The sequence below is a fragment of the Sphaeramia orbicularis genome, chromosome 9, assembly GCF_902148855.1.
Source record: "Sphaeramia orbicularis chromosome 9, fSphaOr1.1, whole genome shotgun sequence".
In the NCBI taxonomy this organism is placed as follows: Eukaryota; Metazoa; Chordata; class Actinopteri; order Kurtiformes; family Apogonidae; genus Sphaeramia; species Sphaeramia orbicularis.
In genome coordinates, this window is record NC_043965.1 from 25,305,893 (window position 1) to 25,321,158 (window position 15,266).

The following is a 15,266-nucleotide window of genomic DNA, read 5'->3' on the forward strand; positions in this document are numbered from 1 at the left end:
GGAGGTGCGGGCCTGTACAAATACCATAAATCTCTCTGTCTGGTTCTGTACATACTACCACAATCATGGGGAAGATGACTAAGTTGACTGTTGTACAAACGCATATTCATGAAATGTTGACTGGAAGTTAGTAAGCAAACTTTAATTCTATAGTACGTTTTACAGATGAAATCACAGTAGAAGAGCAGAGTGGTATAAAAACACAACATTAAAATATATTAAAAAACTAAACAGAGCCATCTAGTCAATTGAAAGACATCTGTGTCTTCAGCTGTTTTTGTTTTGTTTTTTTTGTTTTTTAAAGAATCAACAGAATCAGTCAGAAACAAACACACGAGTAGAAAAGGGGAAAGTGTGGTGGGAAAAAGACTCAAGTGTCAAACAGCAGGGACGACAGCAGCCTTGAGAAGATTTTCAAGCAAAGCTGGTTGTGGGAGGGTTATAAAGACTGGACTGAGGCTGAGGTCAGAGCATCAAGGGCCATAATGCAGGAAATAGACTACAATACCAGAGACAACATTAGAAGAATTTCACATAGATTAAACGTAAAAAGGAAATGGATCACTGTTCAGTCGTAACAAGTGCTTTTTCAGATGGAAGTAAATTTGCCATTTCATTTGGAAATCAGGGAGGAAGCATGGGAAGGCACAGAATCCAAATCCTGCAAGCTCAGTTTAAAGTTTCCACAGTCAATGATGAAGAAAATCATCACTTTTTTCAAGTCCATAGTCAAGACATAGTCACAGCCATCTACTAGGAGATACAGTATTAGAGTACTTCATGCTTCTGTTTGCTGACAAGTTTTATAGGGAGGCTCATTTCCTTTTCCAGCAGGAGCTGGAAAACAGTGCCAAAAATTAAGGCTGTCCATGGCGTAACTGTGCTTTATTGGGCAGCCAACTGGGCCTGACCTGAACCCAGCAGAGAATCTCTTTGGTATTGTCAAGAGGAAGATGAGACGCATCAGATCCAACAATACAGTTGAGCTGAAGGCTGCTGTAGAAATAACCTAGGCTTCCATTACACATCAGCAGTGCAATCAGTAATTTGTGTAAAAGAGCCATGGCTAAGAGTGTAATAAATTAAATATACTTTTCAGAGGTTTGACATTATAAATCTTTTTTGACTGATCTTATGAAATATTTTGATATCTTAAGATACTGGATTTGTGATTCATTTGTAATCATCAAAATTAAAACAAAAGAGGCTTGAAATATTTCACTTAATGTGCAATGAAGATAGAATATATAAAAGTTTCACCGTTTCAATTTTAAGAGTTACCTTTACAGTTCAAATCTGTGTGGAAAGTCCTTCAGTTTCTTCATTTTATAATACTAAGTAGAAAAGCACTCTGAGAGCACAGATCTCCGCCAAGGCAGATCAGCCCCCCCGATCACCACCAAAATTTAATAATTTGTTCCTTGTGCCAGTATCAATATTTCCTGAAAATTTCAGCAAAATCTTAACTTACTTAAAAAAAACTTACTTAAAAACTTACTTAAAAATAACTTTTTGAGTCATCTTGCTAACAGACAAACAAACAGATAGACAGACAGACAAACCCCGATGAAAACATAACCTCCGCCGTTCCTTGGCGGAGGCAATAATGGATTAGATTTCTATAGCACTTTTCAAGGCACCCAAAGCCCTTTACATTATTGATCCATTATTCATTCACTCTCACATTCACACTCTGGTGGTGGTAAACTACATATGTATCCACAGCTGCCCTGGGGCAGACTGACGGAAGCATGGCTGGGATTTGTGCCAAGTGGCCCCGCCAACTCCACCCAACATTCACATGCATTCATACACCAGTGTGAGTGACACTGAAGGCAAGGAGAGTGAAGTGTCTTGCCCAAGGACACAACGGCACATGACTAGGACTACGCAGGATTCAAACCACCAACCCTTCTGTTACTGGACGACCCGCTCTACCTTCTAACCAAGTTCACCAGAGAAAAACAGTTTGAACAGTATCTTAATGAGTCTGCTGTCATTTTTATGGCTTTAATGGCTTTGTCTTGCAGGTTTTTGGTGGCATGGGCTAAATGTTGGCTGAAGATGGCCTCTAGTGTGGATTTGTTTTAGGTTTTTGGTCCTATTCAAAAAGTCTTCAGTTAAATTGATTTTAATAATTAACTTTAATAAATTTTGTTAAATTGTTATATCTACATAAACTCAAGCTGACACCCAGTGCAGTGACGTGCAACTTTATAGTTGAGCTACTGGTTAATTCATTGTCATGAGGTATAAGGACATGTTCCTACTACTCTTAAAGTTACTCTTACTGTCTTTTATTAATATAGTTTCCTCACTATTTAATTATTTTTTCACTCACTCATTGTGTTAAGGCTAAAATCATATATCCCTGCTCTTCCCCTACCATAGTAAACGCTGTCAATCACTTAAGACGATTCAATCTTATTTCCTAAAAATAGACTCATCTTTAACATCTTTTTATCACTATAAGAGTTCAACAGTATGATAATTGTTTCAAATATTGCTGAATAATTGATTAAAATTAAGAGAAAAATGATGTGATGTTATGCTTCCTGTTCTCTCCCTTGACAATGACTATACTTAGTAAATCAGGAAACTATGTAGGTCATGAGGAGAAGGCTCTCTCTGATGACCTGTGGTGAGTGTTTTTTTTTTTTTTTTAGCTTCATTTCTGGCCAACGTTTAAATTTAGAAAATGAAACACTCACCTTTCCTGTATTATGCTTCCCTGAGTGGAAAAACAGTCTAATGCACGACTCATTCAACAGTGTTTTAGCCTCGTCCCTCATTTCTATCATTTATTATTGTAACTGTAACATTCTGACAGATACTTAAATGCTTATTATCTGGAGCCTGGTATATTCAGTACCAGGGCACAGATCAGTCAGTATTTATCCATTTGCAGTAAAGTGAAAAATGCTGCATTTATGTCTACTGATTATAATCCTGAAGCTTTACTTTACAAGTCTATCAAAGTAAATCATTTCTTTGCAGTGCATTATGTGTGGAACAAGTCAGCAGTAGCCTAGTAAACACTTTTTTTTGGCCTGTTCATTACTACATTTTTCCCACTTAGTTAAAATAAAACAGACAACACATGCTCAATGTATGTTACATACATTTTACACAATCTATGATGAAATATGATTTATGGAGGATAGTTCTGTGTAAGCAGTGTTCACTTCTAAAGGATTTCTGGGACAAATGTTGCAATTCACAAGGAATTTACATAAAGTACTGATGATATACTTCAGCATAATGTGGGTAAGCTGATGCAAGAAGACATCCATCTGATGTCTTCTTGAGGTCCTCACCGCAAGAATGAAAACATCACTTGCACTCTCTGGAGGCTGCACAAAGGGGACAATTACATATTTGCTATGAGGTAATTGTATTTGTAATTTATTTATAGTTACATATTGTCTGTCTATCACATAGGCCAGGGAATCCCCAAACACTATATGTTTATGCATGAGATAAAGAAATCGATGAAGCAAAAAAACAAAACAAAAAACCCCCACTCTCCTTGTGTTTTAATTAGGCAGAGGATTAAGAGGTCATGTCAGAAATATCACAAAAATATTACAATTGTACAAGTATTGAGTACAAGGTTTAAGGTTATTTTATTTGTACCAGTGGGTAGATTTGTTTTGCAGTTGAGGTGATTGCTTTGGCATTACAGCAAGACATACATTGAACATGTTAGACAGGTACTTGATTGAGCTTACGAAAAGGACAAAAAGACAGGACAAAAAGTAGTATAAAATGAAAATACTCTGGTCAAGTACAAGTGTGTCACATTATACACACATATACAGTGGAGTTACATTCTATCACTGAATTAGAAAAATTAACTTATATGTAGACACCCCCCACCCCACAGAAAATTATTTAGAACATGTAGGTATAAGAAGAAGTCAAGAACTCTTTCAACAGATCAATAAATAAAGAAAATAGAAATATAACACAAATATAAAACAACAAATACAGTCTCTCCTACATTGTGAAAATGGAGTGGGAAGAATAAAAAAACTTGTTTAGTCCCACTCCTTCCCCAAAGTTAAATTATTAATTATTTATAATTATATACAGATATATACATACTTGTACATATGCATATATACATACAGACCAGCATACATGTGCATATATACATGCACATAGAACCTACGCAAGAAAACAGAGGAAATAAAATGGACCCCTGTTGATAGTCAAACACCTCTACTTCTATATTTCTTGAAAAATATCCATTTTTCTACTTCATATTTGGACATCCATTGATCTCCATGCTCAAACTTTGATTCGCTTCACGCTGTTTTGGGCCCTGACCCTTTTTTTGAGGAAAGGCAGACGTAGGTTATTTAAGCATAACCACAGTCCCCTCCAATTTCTCAATTTATAATTACAGAGGCTACATATAACATTAAATACAATCATGTACAACATCATAATTAAGTCCTCTATCTATTCTAACATCAACAGCCTATATGGATGAATTATTATTATTATTATTATTATTATTATTATTATTATTATTATTATTATTATATGCTGCTATTATGTTCTATTAATATATACCAGAATACACCCATTTTCCTGAATTAAGACCCATAGGTACAGAGTACTATAAATGTACTTTTTGTGACTGTTCATCATATACACATATATATATATATATATATATATATATATATATATATATATATATATATATACACATATATATATATACATATATATATATATATATATATATATATATATATATATATATATATATATATATATATATATATATATATACATATACATATATATACATATACATATATATATATATATATATATATATATATACATATACATATATATATATATATATATATATATATATATATATATACACACACACATATATATATATATATATATATATATATATTTTTTTTTTTTTTTTTTTTTTTTTTTTTTTTTTATTTGAACAATTAACATTGAACAGTAAATATACATAATATTATACAACAACAAGGGTAGAAAGTTCCATAATTCACAAAATCTTTTACATTATATAGAGAAATACATGTAAGACATTAGGAAAGAAAAATAAATAAATAAATAAAAATAATAAAATAAATAAATAAAAATAAATAAACATATGTAATAAAAATAAAAAAAATTGCTCGAGGAATAAATCAAAATTATACAAATTGAATAAGATTATACATTTGACATATTTTTTTTGTTTTATTTGCTTTAGAATTTATACTGTTTCTCAAGTTGTCTGCGTAATTGGAAAAAAGGGCTTTGAAAACAGTGATGTTTGGACGTTGATGTGCAAATCTGGAGCAATGAATGTGAAATTTGGTAAAAATAATCAAAAGGTCGATAATATATCTTTTTTCTGGAGTTATTTTATCAATGTGTGATAGGCCAAATAAAATGTGTTGAAAGTTCAGTTTACACGAAGAGTCAATTTTTGTGTTTATAAAATTATTTAAATCAATCCAAAATATATGTGTGTAGGTGCAATCCCAAAATAAATGACATATTGTTTCCTCTGTGTTGCTGCATAAAGAACAAAGAGTATCAATATTTCTTTTATATTTAATCATATAGGTCTTCACTGGATAACATCTATAGATCAATTTAAAAGTAACTTCTTGTACCTTATTAGTAATAATAAATTTCTTTGACAGGATCCAAGTGTTTTTCCAGTCTATGTCATAGTAAATATTATTCCAATAAAAAACAGCTGCAGGTTTGGAAACAATATCTCTTTGAATTATTTCTCTAATACATTGGTTAGTGGCTTTATCACTCAATAAAGGACAGATATTACCAATATATATGTTAACAGGATTTAGTTCTGAGACAATACAACTTTTACCTTTAGGAGCAGACATCAGTAACCTTCTAACTCCATCTGGTATTGCATCAAAAACTATGGCATATTCTTTTGGAGTGACAGGGAAATCATAAATAGACAAAAACTCTTCGTAAGAAAAAAACTGACCATTATCATTAAGCAACTGACTAACAAGTAAAATGTTTCTATCAACCCATTTCTGAATATGTAAAAGACTTGTTCTTAAACTTAATATCTTGATTGTTCCAAATGAAATATTTATGGGGAGAAAAGTTGTGTGAGTATAGCAGTAACCAAGATGATAAGAGTTGATTATGAAAGTTGGTCGTCCTATAATAATATTCAACTCTAATGTCTGCGGAAATACGTAACCACTCATGACGCAAGTCTGGGTCATACAGAGCTTTGCCAGAAGGGGTCGCTCTCTTATCAAAACTGCTCATCTTATTGACTGTTACGCTCTGAACTGGTCAAGTTAGCAAAACAACCGGAAGTTAAGATAATAGCCCTTTAAAATAAAATACCACATTCTATTTTGGCTGATTTAGAAGAGTTTTTCAACACTTTTAACTTGACGGATTTTAGCAGCTGTCATGTTTTATTACCACAACAGTGTGGACATGGTGGACTAGCATGGTAATGCCATAATGCGCAGAAAGGTAGGCTTTTATTGCCAAACATGTACCGGAAATCTCTCCGTACCCAAGCTAGCTTCGCTGTATTTTGTGTCGTGCCCGAAAGGACTGTGAAGTCTTGCAGCGCTTCAGACTTGAGGAGTGACAACTTACGATGGCGAGAACCCTCTATATGTTTGCTCTTCGCTCTTCTCGGTTTTGTGGACGGAGCTGGCAACTGCTGAGCTGAGTTTAGAGCCGCGGCGTTTCCTGTCAGTTGGACAAAACGAGCCACCAACTCCTGCGAGGGTAGCTGGGATATTCAAGGACATTTTAACGTTACCATAGCTACTTTGGCCTTTTTCTGTCGATTGAGGAAATCCAACGTGCGGCGCAATGATGTGGGCAGATTTTGTAAACACGGGTATTAACGGCGGTTGACATGTAACACACATACACACATACACACACACACATACACACTCGGGTCGATGATGTTTCTCTACGTGTTATCTTTACATGTACCCGCACCCCTTCCTCCACCGAAGGGCCAAACAGACGGCGACGTAAAGCAAATAATTTGCTGAATTTCGATGCGTTCATCACCACCATGGCATTGTTTCCAGACCACATCAAGTCAGAGGATACTTCGTGTTGAGGACGAACCGTGATACTGGTGCAAGTAGGGGCCCCGGACTGTGGACAGAGGCCGATGAACTTTGATTTGCTGAGTGCTGGAGTGTGTCACCGGTGTGCATCAGGTCCAGGTATGTGATAAGCATTGCGAGCCATCAATTTGTCATTACCGTGCTGCCATGTTGCTAGGTAACTAACTGACGGTGGGTTTACTCTAGTTCAACAGTGTCAGAGATGCAGCGTCACGTTTAGTAAATGTATTTTTATTTTATTTTATTTTATTTTTCAGTGTTTAATGTCATTTGCAGCCATAGCTGTTAACTTTGTGTCCCTGCTTTGGCCTTCAGAGGTGTAGCTTCTGCCATGGCTCTGTCACTGTCACCTCGTTAAAGCAGATGAAATGTTATGAAATCGCATCCTGACTGCAGACGTGTTTCCAAATATACGTTAAACCCGAAAATATCCAGAGCACATCGTATTTTTTTGTCTTCCTGACCTCACATTTCCTGTTGTTTTTGGGTTTATTTCTCAGATATTTTCCAGTGATACCCAAGTGTGAAGACTTATTTAAGCTGTCAGTTGTAGTATGTTGACTTTACTTAAAGGTTTGGACTGAATCAGCAGGTTCACCAAGAGGAGGGCACATCTTGTATATGGGCTGCAATATATGTCACTATCAACCTCTTTTGGTCTCAAAAGAGAAATCTGTATGCCACAAGTTTAATATAGTATCCCGTTCCTTATGAGTTTCCGCATCAGGAGTCACTCCACTTGACTCAGCAGGGCCTGGGTGAGTCATGGAGGCAGTGCTGACTTGGAGGCTGTGGCGTCTGTTGTCCAGATGATGGCTCTGATTTGAGGGCAGGAGCTGCTCCATGGCGTCTCTACTGACTGTGACCCCCTGTTCTGGTTGTAATTGTTGCAGTATGTGTTTTAATTAGCGACTGTGTTGAGGATTTAGGAGTGCAACATATCTGCAGTCTTACAAGAACAAGCTCTGGCATGCTCATGGAGTATGAGGCCTGAGAAATAGTGTCCTGATACAAACAGGGTGTAATTCCTTTTTAACATGTTGAAACTTGTGTCCTGCTTCTTTGTGTATGTATGTGTGTGTGTGTGTGTCTGTGTCTTGCACTGTAAATTTTATGTCAAAAATTTTCTGAGAAGATGGTGCAAACATTTGGTCATTTTTTAATTGCATAATGTCAAAGGGTTACATACACCTGAAGAAAAACTGTGCAGCAATACAAAGGTGCAAGAAATCAAAGTGGCTTAATAAGAGTGCAATTTGCAAAATTAGATTTTGTGCAAACTCCAGCGCTTAATTATTGGGAGTCCATGTTTTCTTTGCACCGATTGTTCTACTCTGAGTCACATTTAGGTTTGAGATTAAGACTCATTACTTCTGTTCGTTTTTGAAGTGAGATATGAATATCAACCGTTCATGCTTATTTTAAAGATTATTGCTCAATGGAGTTGTTATTGCCAAGCATGATATTTTCACATGCTATTCATATACAGTGTGTCAAAATAGTTTCTCTGTCATCATGTAAAACCTACATCATAAACACACTTGGATTTTATTCCTGCCTGGTCAGTCACTAAAAATGAAGCACTCCTTATACAGGATTCAATACTCCTCATATGGCTATTTTATGCATCTTATTTATTTTTCTACAAGACATACATGCTAAGACTCCAAGATACAATCCCTGAGTTCTAACTGTTAAGGTATCGCTCAACTAGTTTTCCTTTGGGGGCCCTTCAGGTACACACACAATACATAGGCAAGTCTTTGTTGACTATGCAAACTGGAAAGTCTGGAAAAGTGTTTTTCAGGTTTCAGAGAAAGTGTACATGCCGTTCTATTGTCAACCTTTTGGCTGGTGTAGATAAAGCTGTTGTTGATGTTTAATTACAAAGATTTATTCATCGGACTTGAGATATGCAAAGAAGGGGAAGTCATTGCAATGATGAATCTCATTTGGGCAAATTCCCAGTGTTCTGCTTATTAATTGAACCCTCAAGTTGCTCAGTTATCACCAACCATTGTTGAGTGCACAAGAGCACAAACTGCTTAAACAGCAATTTAACGGTACTTTGTCAAATCACATGTTCCATAGCCAGGCATTTTGGAGGCTTAAAAAAACCTTGCTAATATGTTCTTTAGCAGACTGTGATTTTAGTTGTTTGCTCTTTAAATAGAGTGGCCTGTAAATTGTCTATGTGATGTGTTTTTACTAGTTTTAATCATATCATAAAAAGATGTCCATTCTCCATGTGTTTTCTCCCCCTTTCATCCTCACTCTTAACATGCACCATATGTGATGAGCTAATTCCATCCAGCAAATTCTGTGGAAAGTGGGAGTGAAGGATAAGGGGTCAATGAGAAACGCACTCATGGAAGTAAAGGCCTTACAGAGCAATGTATTCTCTACCATGAGTGTATTCAGAAGTGAGTGTAGACGCGGGACTTGGCTCTGCTTTTAGACACTTTTTAGTCGACAGCATGTCTAATCCTTCTAATCTTATTGACAGTACTCTGTCTTGTTTTAATTTGAAGCTCTTCTTAAAGGCAGAACACTTTCTTTAACTCAGTCTCTACATTTTTTTGCTTTGATACCTTTTTTTTTTAACATGACTTGTTTATTTCTTCAAATGCACCAACCGCAGGGTGATTTCTAAAATGTTAGGAAAGTTTATACTAATGGAAAGCGGACGCATTTTATGAGAATTGATGGTGATCTGTCCTGTCAAGAAAAAAGCTTAGTAAAATTTTATTCCACCAAGACTTTTTTATGTAACCAAGTTATTTTGACAGACTTTAAATATTTATTCAGTATGAATATTGTATGAGTTATTTCCTTGAAAATTAGAAATGTAGGTTCAAGGTTGCAAATTTATCCCCAGCAGTGTTCCTACTGATGTTTAGTGGTTCCAGCAGTGTGAGGACTTCGATGTTTGTCTGTAGTTTTAATCTGCTTTGGCTCAGTGCTTGTTTAACTGTAGTTGTTTTATTGTTTTTCCAGTCAGCCAAAGAATCTTACGAGACCACAGTCGATGAGAGGCTGGAACCTGATAGTCTTTTACTCTCAGGTGTCTGTCTTGAATCTCACACACCAGACAAGGAGGCACAGTGGCATACTAAAGGAGAGAGAAAGCGAGTAATTATCAAGCGACTGTCTAAATAGTTGCATTTTTACACAAGCTGGGTGTTTTTTGGCTCACTGTGCAGCAGTTGGAGTTGTTTATTAAAGCTATTCTGATGCTGTTTCTTATGCAAAAGCCAAGTGCAAAAGCTGCGCTGACCTTTTTTGGAAAAATTCAGATAAGAATTTCTATCTGCAGATAGTGTTGGCTTGTTTCTGTCATGCTAGTCTCTTCCCTCAGATTAAAATGACCCACCACTTCATTATTCTATATAGCTACAGGAAAGCCTGTCGTTCTCCTGATGGTCAGGAGAAAAACATGGTGAGGATATGTAAATATATGCTGTATGTCACAGTGACTGTGGAGCGGAAAATTCCTGACAGAGGAGTCGGTATCCTGTGAGCATGTGTCTCCGTCTTGTTTAGGTATTCATAGCACTGCATGGAAACATGGGGAGTGTGTTTTTTATTCTTTCATGTGACAGGTTTTTTGTTTTTCTGCTGTGACCCTCAGTTTTTGTTTTTTATAAGCAGCATACAGTACATCAGTACTCCTGGCACTATTGCAGTAATTTCGAGTAAGTGTGCAGCCAGAATAATAACATTTTAGTCAAGGGAAACAAGACAAGACACACTTCCTGTCAGTTAAGGTTTGAATGACGTATGAAGCTTCTCACCACATCTTTTGGTTTGGATGTGAGTACAGTTTGAGCTGATTTCCTCATGAGATCGCTGACACAGGAAGAGCAGAGAAACACAAGGTAAAGACACAGTAAAATTAAGTACAAATGCTCTTTGAGGAGGATTAACTGGTTGGTAAATTGAGTTGAAGATTCAGACTGGTGTGTCTATGAATGCACACATTGCATGCATGCTGCAGTGTTACTGTGTTCATTTTCTTTTCACAGGACGTAGCGCTAAATTAACTGAAATGTTTGTGTGGTAACTTGACATTTTTGTAATCAGACTGCATCATCTCCATTTATTTGCGCTGAATGGTTGTGTAACCGTTTTGGTTCATGTTATTTTACTTGGTGGTTTAAGCAGAAGAGTGACATGGCTCCTCTCTGAGATCAGATAGTGCTCTGTTTAAGATGCCTTTTGCATGCTGTTTCACCCATCAAATAGATGCAATCATTGTCGCTCCCACCCAAGACAAGGTGGTGTCATAATCTTCAAGGCCAAATGATAAGATACTGGGGCAAAGCTGAAGCAGCTGTACAGCTGTTGAGCAATGAAGGACAATTTTTTTTTTTTTTTTTAATTATGAATTCTTCTCATGCCCTGTTTAGTTTTATGAAATAAATAAGCTTGTACCATATAATCTCACTGAGACTCAGTTCTTACTGTTAGGGATTTATTTAAATGGGTGCATTAGCCAGTTTTGTATGATTACTTTGTTTGGATATTAGAAAAGTCAATTAAGTCTACAGCCAGGCAATGCAATTTGTTTAATGAGCTTATAGAAAAATGTGGTGGGTATTAACCAGCAAGTCCCTAATGTTATCTTGGACGAGGGTCTAAATAATTTTTCCACAGCTGATAACTCCAGGTTACAAAGACCCATGTCGTGTTGCTTGTCATTTCTTGTGACAGTCAATAGAGACTGATTTTTATTGACACTGACAGCACTAGGGGGGGTTTTAACAAGTTATAGGTGTTTTTTTTTTCAGTACACACTTTGAAAGAGTATTTAATTGTCAACAAAGCAGCCTTATGAAATATCCTTTGGTCTTGATAAATTTTCTGGTAGGTTCTTTGGTTTGCAGTGTTGGAATGGAAGTAGCACAAGGTAAAAGTCTAGGCAGGTTTCCAGCTTGATCCATCATATGTTGGAGATTCTTTTAACTTTGAATGTGAAGTAGAGTGGATTAAGCAAAGAGGTTTTGTGCTTTGTGCACATATGCTTGTGTGCACATTTATGTATCAAATATTCAACAAGTGTAACAATATAAGTGACTGTTTAGGATGGGGTTTTCACATTAAACTAGAAGCACTTGGAGAGCGCAGACGTCCGCCAAGGCTGATCAGTGCCCCCCCCCCCCCCCCCCCCGTGGGCCCCCCCACGCCAAGGAGGTTATGTTTTTGCCAGGGTTTGTTTGTCTGTCTGTCTGTCTGTTTGTCTGTCCGTTAGTGTGTAACATAACTCAAAAAGTTATGGACAGATTTTGATGAAATTTTCTGGTCTGCGCCCCCCCCCCCCCCCCCCCCCCCCCCGTGGGCCCCCCCACCCCCGATCACCACCAAAATTTAATCATTTCTTCCTTATCCCATTTCCAACAAACCCTGAAAATTTCATCAAAATCTGTCCATAACTTTTTGAGTTATGTTGCACACTAACAGACAGACAGACAGACAGACAGACCCTGGCAAAAACATAACCTCCTTGGTGGAGGTAATTAATTCAGCTGAAACAGTCATTGTGAGCCTAATGTCTGCATTGTAATGATGATGGATAGATGAGGAGCATCTCTTCCACTGAAGCTCTTATGCTGGAAACTGTAAGGAAACAGGTTAAATGCTTGAAGGATGTTTGGAAACTTCTATGAAAGTCTGTTAGTTTTACTGTTTTGACTCTTTGATTGTAGAGTATGATTATTTTGAAGTATTTTATAGTTAAATTTACAGAACAAATTAAATGTGATGTTATGAAATTTGACATCACATTTTGCCCATATTTCCTGTATTAATAAACTTGACCTGGCCACTCTGATTGATCTACTACTTGCTTCTGTGTTGCAACACAGTTTAATATGGGTGCCTGTTGCATTGTTCTGGCATCCAAAGTGATTTGGTGTAACCCTGAAAAAAAACATCTTTTATATATAAAATATATATTATCTATTTATTTTTTAAATATCTTTTATATTTGTGATGTCCTATTTGGGGAGTCAGTGACATGTTGCCACTTAGCTGGTTATCTTATTTTTCTTTTTAATTCATCTTGAGGGGATAATCGAGCATCATGACAGTATTTAAAATGAACCTCCATCATGCACCTGGGCGCCAGCCAAGCGCTGAATGGAACATTGTGTTTCTTCCACTCCTCTGCTCCACAGACTGTCCTTCTCCCAACCCGCCCTCCCACCTCAGCGTTTTTTAACAAAGCAGGTGATGCTAATGTTGGTGTTTGGTTGTTTACAGGGATGGCAGGGGGACAATCTGTCCCCATGCATCCATGATGAGCTAGCTGATGAATGGCACATCACTGCTAATGCTCCTACAGTGGTGTTGTTGAGGAAATGAGATGAAGAGGAAGGTTTTGTGCTGCACCATGTCCCCTTCCCCATGGATACCAGATTTTCTGGTAGTGTGGTTGGGGTTTTGTAACAGCTCACCACCTTTCTTTGTTCTTTTTTGAGTTTCAGTTTATGGAAAAGTTGAAGTCTGTTATTTGCATCCTGTCAGGGGATGGAGGTGTTGTTTCATGTTGACATTCATCAGGCTGCGGTGAAAAGCTGAAGGTTTTTAAATGATAATAAAAACAGACTTTACAGCAGTAGCAGAACATTTTTTAGAAACTCATCCACGATGAAAATGGACTGTCAAACTCTAAAGAATCACTACTAATGGACCAACATACACTTGCTAGCCTAGCAACATTAATGCCACAAATGACCCATGATGTTGCACTCTCACAAAATACTGTATTCACTGGTCCATTTAAAGTCAATGTATGTCTGTAAGGGGTAAGGAGTGAGAAAAGCTAAATGCCAAAGCAAATCTCATGCCACTGGCTTAAAAATCTATGTGGTAGTTTGTGGTTTTTAGAAATAATATAGTTATTTACTACATCTGATGTGGAACAAATCACGATACATGAAGTACATTCAATACGTTGCCTCTGACATACACCCTCTTTGCCAGGAAAGTTCTTGCACCTATATTGTTCTTCTGTGATGCAGAGTCCTGCATCCCAGTAGATGATATATCAGCTAATCTAATCAGCAAAAACCATAGTCTGCTGTAAATCAGAAATGCTGCTTTCACCATCTACTCACTGAGTATTATCCTGTTTTATTACCTTTTTTTTTTTTTATTCACAGTGAGGCTGTCGCTGTGCTCTTTTGCTTTCCTTCCTTGGTTTTGCTTTGCATATTTATTCATATCGTGGTGTGTGCGTATGGGCTATATATGCCGTTTTACATTTGTATTTTGCTCTATCCCACCCCCTAAACCTTGCGGTACTCTGACTCACAGGGATCATGTAAAATAAAAGCGACAGCGCTGCTTCATGTCACTTTTCCCCCGGCTTCCCTTTTATTTCTACTGGCTACAGACACCTGAGTTCTCTGTAGCTAAAAATAGACACTTTAAGACCCTAAATTCCCCCTTGCTGCCCCCTTGTCTCTTTATTTTTTCTCCTGGTGTACAAGCTTTTATTGAAAAGTCTTTCAGTATTATTCCCATCTTCGCCAAAGGCTTCCATATTTCAGACAGAACTCCACATCTCCATTAACAGTGGTGTATGACAAACATCCAAATGCTTTACAGTAAAGGTCTGATGATGTCTTTTTTTTTATTTTTCAAACCTCATGCTCTGATAACAACATTCCAAGGTACAAATGGCTGGTTTTTCACAGAAGTGAAACACTGACCTCAGAACCCATACAAATGTTAGCCAAAGTCACAGGACCAAGCGCATCTTTGAAAATGGCCTTTTATGGTCAGAATGAGAGACAGCTTCTGTCTTTGGCCACTGGGTAGAACACGTTTAGAAAGAGCTCTGCTGCACAACAGGGTTTGAGGTATTTCACCAAACGGCGGCACATGGCCTTAGCTTTTCATTAGCAGCAATTTTTTTCCCTTGCAATTAATTTTCCTCGATGCCTGGTGTCCTGTTAACACAGGCCTACTCACTGAACTGATGACTCAGTGATTCAGATTTATCCAAACCAAAATGATAGGGAAAAAAAGGTGTAATAGCAACAGATAAATTAGATTATGATTTGTTTAGACTTTCCTCTTGGGATTTTGCAGTCAGTTATACCTGTTCTT

General features: G+C 36.9%; 1 protein-coding gene across 9 annotated transcripts in view; it reads left to right on the top strand.

Annotated features, from left to right (window-relative positions):
• The first annotated feature begins 6,589 nt into the window (after positions 1 to 6,589).
• LOC115425349 (membrane-associated phosphatidylinositol transfer protein 2) overlaps positions 6,590 to 15,266 on the top strand; it is a 43,451-nt gene continuing 34,774 nt past the window's right edge. For 5 of the 9 annotated variants that reach the window (XM_030142827.1, XM_030142828.1, XM_030142831.1 and 2 more), the window contains exon 1: positions 6,590 to 7,250. The gene's annotated coding sequence lies outside the window, so the exon portion shown is untranslated. The remainder of the gene's footprint in view (positions 7,251 to 15,266) is intronic. The other 4 variants (XM_030142833.1, XM_030142835.1, XM_030142834.1 and 1 more) reach the window with 1 other exon arrangement.